The sequence below is a fragment of the Pholcus phalangioides genome, unplaced genomic scaffold (genome assembly GCF_987345545.1).
Source record: "Pholcus phalangioides strain wild (caught in Gottingen) unplaced genomic scaffold, Ppha-v1.0 ptg000027l_1, whole genome shotgun sequence".
In the NCBI taxonomy this organism is placed as follows: Eukaryota; Metazoa; Arthropoda; class Arachnida; order Araneae; family Pholcidae; genus Pholcus; species Pholcus phalangioides.
In genome coordinates, this window is record NW_028301617.1 from 7,928,820 (window position 1) to 7,943,125 (window position 14,306).

The 14,306-nt window shown below is 34.6% G+C and overlaps 1 protein-coding gene across 1 annotated transcript in view; it reads left to right on the forward strand.

The window, feature by feature from the left end:
• The window catches only part of LOC149068335 (uncharacterized), a 35,891-nt gene extending 28,153 nt beyond the window's left edge, over positions 1–7,738 (forward strand). Inside the window, exon 2 of the transcript XR_016195226.1 lies at positions 4,056–7,738. The gene's annotated coding sequence lies outside the window, so the exon portion shown is untranslated. The remainder of the gene's footprint in view (positions 1–4,055) is intronic.
• Positions 7,739–14,306: the final 6,568 nt, after the last annotated feature.

The window sequence follows — 14,306 nt, forward strand, 5'->3', positions numbered from 1 at the left end:
TCATCTGATCCCCTTCGGGACTCAAACCCAGGCCCTCTTGCAAACTGGGCAAGTATGCTTCCATCTATATCACTGGAGACATGACCCTGCTTTCCTTATTTCATGCACTGTGGTGTGAGGGTGTTGAAGTAGAGGCATTAATAGCCTCCCTTAACTTCAGCAAATGGCCCCCAGATGGGATGGTAGAGAGACTCTGCTTTGCAGGCTGAAATTTGAGAGCTTTGACACTGAGATTATAGATGATATTAAAGAAACCAGTCATTACCCTGCCTTTGTTCCAATACGAGATATAAACCCGTTATCTCATAAGGTTGGGATTGTTTCTTATCGGGAAAAGCATTTACTGTGCGTTAATAGAATGATTTCAATTGATTTTACATTACGCACTTGAGCGCAAGGCACTGCTGTGGAAGTTCACACTAGAATTATTCAGAGTTCTTGGAATGAAAATTAATCAATTTGACATTTCTTCCTATGGGAAATAGGAAACTTTTGGTTTCTGAACAATTCAGTTTATTTGCTATTTTCTTGACTCTCGCAATGAATATTCCAATATGCTCTGTCTTCTCAGGTCTTATCATTATCTCTTCTCAATTCTGCTATCCTTGAACAAGATTTGGGACAAAATGTATCTCTAATTTTCTGCCAGGTTTTCTAAGGGTGATATTCCATCTGAAATAGCAACTTGATTGCTTGACATGTGCAACTTCATAAGGCCTATTGTTTTCTCTTTCTTTGAATCAAATCTATCTTTATCAGCATCTGATGCAGTGACTGGCAATACTTTTGCTCAGGTTCATCAATGAATTTCTTACATCCAATCACTTGTAGAAGGGATTCATTCTTTCTCTCTAGGTATGCAAGTAGGACAACCCTGAGATATGCCAGATAATATATTAAGATAATAAATGCTAATAAAAATACCCAGACTATATTCTGCTGAACCTCCTACCTCTCCAATACACAATCAACTACTGATCTATAGATCTACTATAAAAAAGGGAAATTTCCCAGAATCCCCTGGAAATCCCCTTACTCTGGAGGATAATGAGCGATGTCATATAATTGTTAATTTACATATACTGATGACACTTTCTAAAAATGTATATGTACCAATTATCTCTTCAAACAAACTCAAATTAAACAAATATTATCTCTAACTTGATAATTACACAAATTATAAACATAAATATAATATATACTTCATTTGAGCAAAAATACATAAATATATAATTCTTTCAATCTAACACGATTAACAAATGATGATTCGCATTACGAGCAAAAATTTTGCTGAACCCAACATTCAAGAGCAATTGGAGGAACATGATCATATCTACAGACGAACTGATGGATCTCCATTGTGTGCAAGAGCTTATGCACGTAGAGCTTATTAAGATCTCGCTTATTATGATTAATGCAAGAGATTATTATGATCTTATCTTAGGAAAACAAAGAGAAAAATGAAAAGTCTCATTTCAAATGAGATTAAAGGATGTGTAGAACGTGGGAATCTGTGCAAAACTTTGTGGAATAAAAGCACCTCCAAATAAAGCTGTAGCAGTGCGAACAATAAAGGATAGTGTGATCTCCCATTTCCAAAAAAAAAACCGAGGCAAAAGCAAGTGTCATAGATTGGGTTCCATTTTAAAGTCGCACAAATAAGTTTACAGACAGTGAGTGCAGTGCGTATGTCGTCCTAAACGGTAGTCCTCCTCTGTCTGGTCGTTTAGAATAATTTAATTTGTAAACATTATCATATTCTATATTTACTTATGGTAGTATTATTTTTAAAATATGTTATTGTATTATTTATTATAGTATTATTATGTTGGATAATTGAATGAATGAATGACGTTTTTGTAAGTTATTTTCATGTGAATGAATAATTGTGGAACGAATTATCCAATTTTACATTGTTTGCTATGAGAAAGTTTGATTCACATAACAAGCAATTCGGATAACGAGCACTATAATGAAACAAATTAAGCTTGTTAACCGAAGTTTCGCTGTATTTGCATAGCCTATTTAGAATATTTGCGATAGCTTTCTCTCTCAGTTAAACATTTCTGTCCACTCTGTTATGGAAAGTATTTTTGCAGTTCATGGACAAAAAAAATTAAACGCTTCAAACTAAAATATTGAATTATAAATTACGAACCCAATTGTCTGTCAGAAATAAAAAGTTTTGATTTCAAGTAGTTAGAAAGATTTATTTATTTTACTCATATTTATGTGCTATTTTGAAAAAATTATGAAAAACCATCAAAATAGCAGAAAAAAGTAAGAATTTTCTTGAGCATAATATGTGCAAAAAATAAATTGGTTTCATTATTTTAAGTGATAAAGACAGCAGAAATAGTAATATTTATTTTTACAGCAATATTTGTTTTCGTAACAGAATGAACAAAATCCATGACTTTCAGTCATAAAACCCAAAAAATAAAATATTATTACAAAATAAAAGTGAAAAAATATTTATGAAATAATGAACTTCAATTCATTGGCTATAATTTAAGATGTATTTTATTTTGAAAATTCAATTTTGAATTTTTCATTTAAAAAATGTGGAATGTACATTTTTTTTGGGTGATGATGACCCATATATACTAATTAGCATTTTCTTAATATGTAATTTACCCTTTACTTTTTGATGCCAGTCTCATTAATTATAATTTTATTTGACCTAAGGCTGCGAGCAGTGCCTTCACCAAGTCTCTTGTGCTGGTGGGCTGGATTCTTGTTGCGATTGTACAATCTTCAGATTAAAATTGTGATTCTCAAAGTATGTGCCATGGCTCCTGGAGCGGCATTGCAGCTTTTTAGTGATATTGATGTGTCCCGCATTTAAGTGGTTCTTTACCAGATGGTCTTATGGAAATATCTTCTGGACTATTCTGGTGAGCTGTAGATGAAATATTAGAATGGCTAGGAAGCCATAGGTCCCAAAAGTTTAAGAAGCACTGGATTAAAGCACATACCCTACTGGGTGGGGCGTATGAGTTTTAAGCTTGCCTTCATGGTTCAGTGTTGGCAAAAATTTGCCAATACTGAATAATTTAACAAAATATAGAAGCAATAGCATCATAAACAAATTAGTTAAAAAAAATTTTGAAAAAAAATGTGTACAATTGCCTGGTACTCTTTTACGCATGATGGGTGAAACTAAGTACTGTGTGGCCACAATATAGTAAGTACACATCCAAATTGATAATTGTGTGCGGCTACTGTTACCTATGTACCTTTGTAACTAGAGCAATGTTCATTAAAATAGTTTTTACTTTTCCCCCTTCCAAACCCTATATTCTCTAAGATTTTTCACAGGTTAGGAAGACGGGCATTCATGCTAAGCTTGTTGAGAAAATTTGGTTTATCAATGTAGTTTTTCAGGGCTTTTTCAATTGCAGGTATCACTTTTCTTCCTTTTATGGTTTCAACGAGTTTTTGCTTTCTTTATGTCATATTTTCACTTTATTTTCAGTAATAGAACTCACATGCTATGTGTATACTTTTAGCCGCACATGCATTGTTTTTCTGAATTGCTCATAGATAGCAACACCCTAAGGTAGAGTTGAAATTCAATATCATTATTTTGGCAGAGAAATGCTCTTCCTAATAACTTGAAAACTTTCATCAAACTTCTATCTAGAAAAAAAATTGATTCCTTAGCAGAAAAATTAAATAGTAACATGACAAAATCACATATTATCCAATAAATTAGGGACATCACAAGAACGTTATCAATAATGACATTTTCTTGAGACAGTTCAAAACACGTCTGTTAACTGGTCATGGTTTTACTTGCCCTGTTGCTAACAGCAAAAAAAAAAAAAACATTACATGTGTACTCTTATTTTTTTATCAATTCTAGTCTTTTTGTATTTGATGTATAAGAAATGACATTTGTGTTTAACTACATGATTGTGGCAGCATGACCTTATGGGTCCATGCACCAGTGAAAATGAAAGTCCAATCACTTATAAAAAAAAATTGAGTGTACTAAACATTGACCCAAAAAAATATATTGGTATGTTAACATCATTATTTTCCATTACCAGGTACTTGAAATGCCTCATCGGCCAGATTTATTTCCTCAAGAAAACACTCGAACGACCAAACAAAGAAAGGGAATAACGTAATAACGTAAACTGCAGTAGCAAATTCAGTGAATCTTCTTTCAGATTGCCTCATAATTTCATGTCACAAAAATTTTTTAATATCTAAGACGTCTTCAGTGTTAATGTGAAATGATGGATTCGATAAGAATGTTTCCATTGGTACCTCGTTCATGACTCCATCAATTTCATCAGAAGTTGAATGAGAAAGACTTATTTCCTGAAGAGCAAAGCATGAAAGATACACTGTAATTTTCCAATTTTGACTAATTTTTCATTTGATTCGTATTGATGAAATACCCGATAAAAGTTATGATTATTCAAACAGAAGGACTTGTAACCATCCCAATCAGATAGACACACACCAGTGAGTGTATAGGAATGGATGGAACCTCCAAAATTTCCACTTGACCACAGAATGTCATAGATAGAATATCATATTGCATCATAAAAGTGATAACTTCGACATGGTTGCCCATAATCAGATATAAGACCATTATATATAAAATACTTATACGTATAAATGTGATATTTACAATAAAATATTTCAACATCAAATCCATTAAAGCAGCATAATGTTTTTAATCCTAGATATGAAAGATCGAATATGGTGTTTGCATTTAAAGATTCACATATCTTTCGCATTTCGATTTGCACGCTCGCATTTCTCATGAAAACCTGTATCACATATTTTTGTATCGCTTTCAAAATGTCATCAATGAATTCACCAAAAAAATTGCATTTTGAAGAAATCCCATGTGAGTGTGATGTTTGCGGCAAAAGTTTTTTGGCCAAATCTTCGTTTAGTAAGCACAAACGGATCCACTATGGGAAAAAACAATATAAATGTGAAGTTTGTGGTAAAATGTTTTTGTGGAACACAACCTTGACGACACACACATGAGGGTCCACACTGGAGAAAAACCATACGAATGTGATATTTGTGGCAGAAAGTTTTCAGACAACTCTGCCTTACATAGACACAAAAGAATCCACACCAGAGTCGTGGATCATACTAGGGAAAAGCCATTTCAGTGTGATGTTTGTGGTAAAAGGGTTTCGTCCAATCGTTATTTGAGTATACACAAACGGAACCACACTGGAGAAAAACCATATGAATGTGATGTTTGCAGTAAAACGTTTTCATGTAACTCCAGCCTAAACTTACACAAAGTGAGCCACAGTGTGGAAAAACCATATCATTGTGATGTTTGCGGTAGACTGTTTTCACTGTACTCTAATTTAAATCGACACAAAAGCGTCCACACAGGGATAAAACAACATGAATGCAATATTTGTGGCAGAAAATTTCGGGACAATTCTCAGTTGAATGACCACAAAATATGCCACAGTGGTGAAAAACCATATAAATGTGATGTTTGTGGCAAAATGTTTTCGCAATGCCCTCAACTAAATAAACACAAAAGGAGCCACACTGGAGAAAAACCGTATGAATGTGATGTTTGCGGTAGGATGTTTTCCTTCCAATGTGCTTTAAGGCAACACAGGAGGGTCCACCCTGGAGAAAAACCATATGAATGTGATATCTGTTTCAAAAAATTTTCAGGGAGTTCGAGCTTGAATAGTCATAAGAAGATCCACACTGGAGAAAAACCGTATGAATGTGATGTTTGTTGCAAAAAGTATTCGGAAAATTCTGCCTTGAGTAAACACAAAAGAATCCACTCTGGGGTAAAACCATATGAATGTGATGATTGTGATAAAAAATTTTGGAATACCTCTTCCTTGAATAAACATAAAAAGATTCACACTGAAGGGAAACCATTTGAATGTGATATTTGTTGTAAAAAGTTTTTTGAAAGACATTTCTTGAATAGACACAAAAGGATACACACTGATGAAAAACAATATGAGTGTGATATCTGTCATAAAATGTTTTTGGAATTATATTACTTGAATAGACATAAAAGGATCCACAGTGAAGAAAAACCATATGAATGCAACACTTGCAATAAAATGTTTTTGACCAGCTCTTACTTGAGGAAACACAAAAAGATCCATCATAAAGAAGAATTATGTGACTTCAATGTTTGAGGTGAAATATTGTCCGAGATATATCAAGCTCAGAATTTAGAGACATATAATTTTTTTTTATTTTGAATAATACACGTATTTAGATGACTGATGTGTTCAGTCGAATTGTTTCAAAATTTCTATTGGAGAGGTGCACAATGAAAAACAACTACACAAGTGTGATGTTTGGAGTGAAACGTTTCAGAATTTTCCTAATAAGCATAAAAGCGTTTGTATTCAATTAAAATAAAACTATATCAGTGTATTGCTGGGCATGAAAAATTCCAGGTGCTAGGTCGTCATGGCGACTAAAATTTTCATTGCATAAATACTGGCTCCTAAAATATTTGGTTGGTCACTAGATTTTTTTTTCTAATTTGTCAAGCCGTGGTGCATTTTTTTAAAATTTTTTTAAATTTCTTGAATACAGTGATACCTCAACTAAGACAGTTTGTTCCAGAATCATGTTTGTTAGCCAAAATGCCATTCCCTATAGGTTTCTATAGAAAATCGTTTGATTTGTTCCAGGTACTACCTAGGTCCGTCATTTGGGGGGGGGGCACTTTGCCCCCAGACTTTTGAAAATACACTAAAAATGGTGTATTTTTAGATTTCACACACACATTGAGTACATGTTCTTTGCCCCCCCCCCCCCGAAAAAGTTGAAATGGCAGCCCTGGTACTGTCCAAAATTTAAAGAGGTTTTAAAAAATAACTCAAGAAGCGCTAAAACAATGAAAAATTGTTTGACCTGAGGCTAAAATGAACAGCTTCAAAATTGGACAAATAAGAATTTACAGGAAGAAGAAGTAATTCAGATATTTTTATTTAAAATTATGTGTGCAAACAAAATGAGATTTGGTAGACTAAAGCTGGTGTTGACACAAAATAGTCAAGTTCGTAGATGTCTCCCTCCATTTGTGGCTTCGTCAGCTCATTTCTGTGTCTGATAGATGCAGATGGTCAAAATAATCTAGAATGTCCAGACTGTTCAAATGATTTTGATGCTTAGAATCTTTCACTGAAAGACTATGTGCTCTGAAAACATAAGGTCCTTTTGTTTGCATTCTCAATTATGTGATTCTTTCAATTCACATGAAATGGTGCAAAAGCTTTCAGAAGGAGAAGTGGAGGTAAGATGCATTTGCAAAAAGATTCTTAAGTGGGCATGATTTAGTCAGGCTCAAGTGACAATAATTCTGTTGTGATGATTTTCTCTAAAATTCAGCTCACAACGCTGCAGTTTTATGTTAGTGCATGCATCCATATCAATAAAAATGTTAGCCGCGTCAGAAAAATAACAAAAAAATTCTTAAATTCTTAGCCAAAAAATTTTTAAGCCAAAGCATTTGTTAGCTGAGGCATTGCTATATCTGGCTCCAGTAATGACTAAAAGATTCACACTAGAGGTAACTTTTTTGATGTAATGCTTGTAGGATAAAAGATTTTCAGATATCTCTGCCTTGAATAAAGGAAAATGTTTCGTACTGTTGTGATATGACTGGTTATGCATCATACAGAAGTATATTTTATTTAAGCAAGGTTGATACAAAAAAAAACCTGGTAATCTTGGTTTAAACAGAGTTTATTTGGTTTAAATAACATTTAAATTAAAAATAATTACATATTTCTGCAAAAATCTTCGTAATGTTTTGGTATGATTGATTATACATCATATAGAAGTGTATTCTGTTTCAGCAAGGTTAACAAAAAAAAAAAAAAATGGTGATCTTGGTTTAAACCGCTTTTATTTGGTTTAAATAGCATTTAGATAAATCCAATCAATGATATTCCAGTCTTAATTGATCTAGAATTATTTCTTACCTTGTAAGGAAATTCAACTTTTACAATTCAATTATTTACTGCTGCACATTAAAAACTACTCTGTGCTTCAAAATCACAAAGGTCCAATAACTGTACATAAGTATAGAAGTTTTCTTCAGTTATTTGCATTACCATATACTGGGGCTATTTTGTGACTATTTTTGTAATGTTTCAAAATAAGTGAAAATATGAGTATATTCTTTAAAATGTTATGCCATAATCACCACTCATCTTTTAATTATTATTTGCTCTGATAATATTCCTTTAAACAACCATCTCAAAGTTACTCCTGCTTATGGCACATCATTGTGAGTGTCAGATTTTCCTTTATTATAGTCCATATTTTGATTTGACACAAAATTGTACTTGCATACGTTAAGGACTGTGGAGGACAAAAGGAAACAAGGTATTGAATAGTTTTGGCAGAATTATATCATGAATTAATATATTCGTTTTAAAGAAGCATATACTTCTCATTAGACCATCTCCATTGTTTACGTGATGTCTCTACCACATTCACTGAAGTACTTCATTGTGCCAACTTTGAGAAATTTATATCCTCAAAAAAACTGCAGCACAATATATACAGGCTGTCCAAATTGGTGCAGTGGATATCTCTAACTGTGGAGGTTCGAAACACTTTCAGTTACCAAAAGTTTTCAAATGACGTGCAGTTACTTAAAATTTGTTTGAGATTTGCACGAAAAAATGACAATTTGGGACAACCTGTATAAACCTTTCCCTTTATCTTACTCTCTGATCACAAGAACGATATTGGCTTGAGATTCTCATCAAACTGTTATCTGACTTGGCATGCACAAAAAACTCATCATCACTTTCACATGGAGAACGAGATGTTTGAAACTTCTGACAAGTTTTTTTTTGTGCTAGATGCAGAAGTTATGGGGGTATTTGCAGCTGATGAACTCTAAATCCATCGCAGACATTCTTCCTAGGATTCACTAATTCTTGTTTGTTGTCTCCTAATGCAAAACTATGGTGGCTGAATTAATGAAAAAAGTGAGAATTTGTACATTTGTGCTTCTAGCATGAGGAGGACGTTATGGAATTTTTTTTAAAAATTTCCTAAATAGTGATATGTCAGCTAACAAAGATTGGTGCTTGAATTGGTGCGTTCACAATGTTGGCCATTTTTGTTTCTGATTTAATCAAATGCGGTTCTTAAATCGAGAAGACAAAATAACGACTCGCGAAGCGAGCGCCCAGCTATCATTTACTGATTCAATAAAAAATGCTTTCATTTTTCGTTAAACTTCGAAATTCAGTTTCGCCCAAAACTCTGCCTCTCGTGACGTCTTGCTAGTTTTTTTGCTCGCAGTAACCAATCACCGGTGTTCTAATGCTTCCTGTGCTACTAAGAAAGTAGGGATTGTAATTACGCGGCACGGATGTGGACCTAAAAAATCCTGAAAAACGACAATAAAAAATGGTCTAAAAACTCTAAAACATTCCCAAAAAAAATACAGAAAAATGGTATTAAAATAACAAAACAGATTTCTTTAGAAACTCGAGCAGTCATTATATTGACTGGAGGTCGAAAGAAAGAAAACTTGTAGTATGTATTGAAAATCGCATTCATTCTCTCTTGCGGCTCGAACTTAACCGCCGCCCGGGTTTAAAGCCTCATGTGCCACCCCTAAAGATTACCCTGGCGGAGGGATGATAGGACAAAAGCCTAGAGGATCGTGGTATAAACCTATTTTATTTTTAGAAGAAATCCGTACACTATTGTATATCGAGAAAATATACATGACCATACGTACGTCCCGCTTTTGAAGAAAACGTTTCGTTTTCACAGTACAATTATCTTACTTTTTTTCTCGCCCGTAATTATTTTACCGTTCTTGATTACGCTAGATACTCAATCCACAAAACATTTATTGAAGAGCCATTGTTACTTAGTTATCCTGTAAAGATGAAGTATGATGAGGCGATCATCGATTTTTAATATTGAAAAAAAACCCTTTTATATATATTTTTTAGAGTGGACACGTTCAAAGTAGGCTGACCATGCGTACCGTATTTGCCAGTACAGTCCTGGTTTTTTCTGGCTGTCCCGACTTTTTTGCAAAAGTCCCGGTTTTTCACATATTTTCAACGAAGCCAACATGATTTTTATTCAAATCATCGATTAAAATTATCCAATTACATTACGACAACAAATGACGCATATTTATTTCACATATTTTCCATGTTTTTTAAATTCACTGCTATTTGAAGTGGTGCTTTATTATTCTCGATTAGCGACTTTTCTGAGATTTCAGCATGAGTTGGTGACTGCTTACTTTTGGCGATCATTTGCTCTGTCACATATTTCGAAGCCTAATTTCACGTATTTTTCTCGAGCAAATATGGTCAGCCTAATTCAAAGTAAAGGTAGTCGATCCCGCTTATAATGTTTTCCCACGTAGTACAACTTATTTTCGTGGTTCGAACTCTAATTTTTTTATTTCCGAATCCTAATTTCCCGCATATGATTTTTTTTAAAAAACGTTATAAGCGGGATCCACTGAACATGGAAATGTAGCCAGTCTTTTCCCCCACTTCAGGGAAAAGAGTTGGATTGGGGATGCAAAAGCTGAACTTGCACCAATTCATCAAAATATCCAGAACTTTCAAATCACCATAAATGAACTCATTCTGAAAAATCTTTTCAAACATGGAGGATGAAAACAGTTGTACTTTTTGTGTCACTTAAGAAATATTTGGTTAGTTGCGTGCAGTAATTTTCTCGTATTTGTGAACCAGGGGCGCAGCAGGAAATTTCGTTCGGGGGGGGGGGACCAAAGTGATAGAACAATAGATTTTGCCATCTTTTTCCCTTTTTTCGGCCATTTTCTCACATTTCGGGGGGAGACCAGACCCCACGCCAAGCCCTTGTTGTGAACCGAATCGCCCATATTTTTCCTTGACGATAAATGGTCGTCAAATGTGTCAACGTTGTCGATGAAAATAAGTTCTAGAAAACAACTTGAAAGCAGGAGAAATCGTGACATTTTTTAAAAAACGTCGGGATAACCAAAAAAAAAAAACGAAACCAAGAATTACTGGTTGCACAAGGACATTTTATAAGAAATTTAAACTGGTGGGACGCTAGAAAAAAAGGTCACTCGAAGCGGGGAATAACCTCTAGTGTTATCGTACAAATTACGTAGCAGGCGAAAATTTCAAATTTTAATAAAATTAATTAATAAATAAAAATAGTAATAAATTATGTATTAATAAAAATATTAACTAACAAAATTATTAATCATTAAACTCATTAATTAATTATGAATCTCTATTAATATTGCTAATTGATTCAATTTTTTAAATTAATACTTTATTAATGTTATTAATTATTAAAATTATTAAGTAATCTAATCGAAATTACTACATTTATTTCATACTGATATCCAAAGAAACAAAAAAACTGTTTTCATGATTCACCATCGGTAGCAAGTAGAACAGAACAACCTAGGTTGTCACCACGGCTATATAAGCTCCATTCCACAAGGGGTGTGGTCCAGTGCCATCTTAAGCATGGGGGCCTAAAGAGAAGAGGCGTTTCACAAAAATGATAACTGGTTAAAATTTTCGAGAAATTTCTGGGTAGAGCTTCAGAAAAATCAGTTGGCCCGGGGACCCATGATGTTCTTAAGATGGCCCTGGTGTGGTCAGTTGAGTAATAAGTTCCACTGACTTAGATATTGACATATTATACTAGAGGAAAGGGAACAAACTTTGTGTGTGTGCATAATATATGCAAAACACGGAAATGTACAAACTTAAAAAGCATAGCAAGAAATCTGTCAGAAGTTTACAGAGCGTGCTGCAATCAAAAATTATGCACAATGGGGGTAACACATTAGCATAACGCATTGTACTAGCATCGATTCAAGACAATATAAAAAACATATGCGAGGTAGAAAATTATTGCATGTACAAAATGAAGCAAGGTGAAATTGTATAGCATATGTAGAACAGGAGTGTATAAATATTTGCAAAAATAATGTACATGAAGGTACGCTTGGAAAGGCGAAGAAAATTTAGGAATCACAGAGAAGCAAATTTTCGATGCTCTGGCAGCTACAGCGGTAAAAAGTTTAAAAAGCTCTGGAAATGACCGTAGCTCTCCATTCAGTGTTCCGTGGAACTCCATCGTTTCGTCAAAGGTTTTTTTTAGGGTGGGGTTACGCTGCATTAAAAACGTGCAATTTTCCATTTATGTTATTATGAGAAACATCCATGCTTGTTTGGTTGGTTCAGCGTGTTGTAAAACGTTGGGAACCTCTGGCCTAGAATAGGCAATTTATAACAAAGGTCGACGCATAATAGGATAAAAGTATTCAAATACCAATTCTCGAATAATTTTTTTCGAATTAAAATAAATTATTTTTTTCTTCATTACGATAAAACTACAGAAATATATATGTATGATAATGTGTACAAATATGTAGTACATTTCACTTTATTTATCACCTTTACCGGCGATCAGAGGCAGATTTAACGGCGGGCGCATCAGTCGCGCGCTTAAATGGAAATGACAAAGATGAAACGCAATACATACTGCCTTGATGCATAACTACGCAATGCACCATATTGCGGTGCAATACAAAAAAATCAATACAGCACAATAATCAGTAGGCACATTGTAATAAGCGATACGACACACGACGTACTACAATATATAGTGCGCAACAATACGCGATGCACCACAATACATGTGGTGCATTATAGTTAGCAATAAAGCACGCGACGCACTACAACACGTAATGTATAGCAATACTGCTCAATAACGTATATAGCACTATACATCGCAATATAGCACTACAATACGCCATAACTGAAATACGATAAGAAAGCGATGCACAACTATTTGCAGTGCGCCACAATAAGCACCGCATTGCAATGAGAAATACAGCACGCGATGCACTATAATGTATAATGCATAACAATATACTCAACGCACCACAATAAGCGATATAGAGCACCATAATAAGCAATACAGCACGCGATGCACCAAAAATAGCAATGCACCACTATTTACAGTGCACCGCAATAAGCGAAGCACCATAATATACGCAAAATGCACTGCATTATTGCATTACAATAAGCAATACATCACGTGATGCGTTGCAATGCGCAATGCTTCACAATCAGCATAATACACAATGAACCACCATAGGCAATACAGCAAAATAAGTAGTGCACCACTGTATTCAGAGCACCACATTAAGCAATACAGCACAATAATTAGTACACCACCATATTCAAAGCACCGCAATAAGCAATGCACCACTATATTCAGTGCACCACAATAAGCAATTATTGACGAAGAGTGAAGGTGAAAACTCTCCCGTTCACTATACACACTTTTAGTGACTCGCCCTATTCACTTCCATTCGAAGAGCCAAATCCTCTTATGACGCTACCCGTTAAGCAATACACCACCATCTGCAATACAGCTTAATAAGCAAAGCAACACAATGCGTATCACCACGTCCGGTAATACACAACAATAAGAAATACCCCGCTACCATAATCAATATGCACTGCACCACAATACACCGTAAGCACTGTAGAATAAGCAATAAGAATAACCCATAATATACCATAAACAATACAGTATGTAAAGCATCACAATCAGTAATATAGTGCACCACAATAAGCAATGCAGCATACTACCCAATGCACCACAATTCGCAATACGGCAGATTATGCCATGCATCGCGCAATAAGCAAAGCACCACAATACGCAATAACGCTGCAAGCAATGCACCACAATAAGCAATGCGCAATGAAAAGCAGGAAAACAATCAGATTCGTCCTCAACTCGAAATCAAACCTGTCAATTGATATCTGTCCAATGCCGCACTCTGGGTACGCGGACCCTATGAACACACTGGGAGCACTGGTGATGTATACCTCTGTACACATGCTAAAAACTTGGTCCCTACAGCTCAAGCATTTCGCGATATGTTAAGGCGTGAAATGAAAACTCTTAACGAAAAACATAACAGATTTTGTTTAACACAAAATCGTAACTGATTTCTGTCACTCAAAAACACGTCACCGACTTCCGTGACATAAAATTGTCACTAATTTCCGTTGCATAGAAACGGGACTTTTTCGAGTTTGTGATTTTATATTACAGAGTAGGATATGTATCACTTCAATTTGCTCTTCATTTTCCGCGATTAGTGACGTTTCTGGGATTTTAGCACAAGTTGGTGACTTTGCTCACTGTTGGGATCATTTTTTGGCGATTATTGGCAACGTCCCACATTTTTCCGTATTTGGAAGGAAAATTTTACATATTTTACTCGAGTGAAT